This window comes from Armigeres subalbatus, chromosome 2 (assembly GCF_024139115.2).
Source record: "Armigeres subalbatus isolate Guangzhou_Male chromosome 2, GZ_Asu_2, whole genome shotgun sequence".
Taxonomy (NCBI): domain Eukaryota; kingdom Metazoa; phylum Arthropoda; class Insecta; order Diptera; family Culicidae; genus Armigeres; species Armigeres subalbatus.
Window position 1 is genome coordinate 86,721,660 of NC_085140.1, and position 1,451 is coordinate 86,723,110.

Sequence of the window (1,451 nt, forward strand, 5' to 3'; positions counted from 1 at the left end):
GGTATATTTTTCTTTTCTAGTATAATAGTTCTGTAAGAAGAGTACCGCCATGTGCCGCGTTCGACAAATCTCTTGCTCATGAGGTATGCTATTTCGTATGAGAATAACAGATTTTTTTCTTATTCGATTTTGATAGTGTAGCCACTGTTTTCTGACCTATTTTTACATATATGAAATGCACGAACTAACATTTCAAATGCTCAACGATCAACACATGACCCATTGTGCATTTTGTACCACCATCCAAACTGACACAAAACCATCGTTGGAGCGCGCGCGGTCCGGAATGATATTTTTTCGCAAGATTGTGTCGACGAGAACGCCCTTCTTATTAAATAAGAGAAGCGAGGATATTTTTTTATCGTTCGCGATTCCATGATTGTTTATGCTTTATGATGGAATCGAAGGTAACAAATGGTTGGGCCGAGATCAGAACGGGCGAAGGGGACAAAGCTTGACGGTTCCCTTTTTTATATTGAATGGCAAACATAATAAGGAAAATTGACATCTGGGCAATAAGGAAACACCGACCAAAACGCAGCACATAATGGAAAGGTGACCCGCACAGAAGTGAAAGGTCCTGCTGCAGCTTTATTAAGGAAATGGAGCATTAATGTAAATATGAATATGTATTTTGATTTTCATAATTTAAATGTTAGATTTCATTGTATTACAACAAAATTATATTTTATTTGAATTCAATAAATATCCGATTCCAGTTCAGATGTCCTAATCAAACTATACCGAATTGAAATACATAATTAGTTGAAGAAGAATTTTAGAGATTTTCAGTGGAAAGTTTTCACCACTTCACCAGTGATAAGACGAGTTATTACTATACCATAATATTGAACTTTACTTGATTTTAGCTTCATTGTCTCGTGCCTCTATTTGTTATTTACACTAAATACATGATCTGATGTAGTACCGCTCCTAACTATACTAGATTATAAAAGATAATAGATTATAGATTAAATAGAATAAAACAAAACAAAAAGGTTTCCCATACCGGGAATCGAACCCGGGCCTTCCGGGTGAGAGCCGGATATCCTAACCACTAGACAATATGGGACTTGTTGCTAACGGATGAACGCTATAATGAAATAGTACCTACGTTTGAGTTGAATTACCTTTCTATTATTCGTAATAATTACGCCACATTAACATAATTCAACTTTTCCCCTTTGTTACGCAATTATGGAATATTAGAGGACAATATGCAAAAGGCGGAAGAAGGCTTCTTCGGAGAGTATGGGGATCATGATGTGGCAAGGCGAAAAATAAAAATAGCACTTGCTATGCAACATTCATGTACACGTAGGGGGAATGACTATTTGGGCTGCAACTCCTATTCTTGTTCTCAACGTTTGCAACACGGGCACATTACAACTGAATTACTTTTAATACACGGTAGTATCTGAAATTATTCTGACCATTGTTATAGACTATTG

The 1,451-nt window shown here is 36.3% G+C and overlaps 1 non-coding gene across 1 annotated transcript; it reads right to left on the reverse strand.

Annotated features, from left to right (window-relative positions):
- Window positions 1-1,000: 1,000 nt before the first annotated feature.
- Window positions 1,001-1,072, reverse strand: Trnae-cuc (transfer RNA glutamic acid (anticodon CUC)). Its single transcript has one exon. It is a non-coding gene; the product is annotated as a tRNA-Glu (tRNA).
- Between the last annotated feature and the right edge of the window lie 379 nt (window positions 1,073-1,451).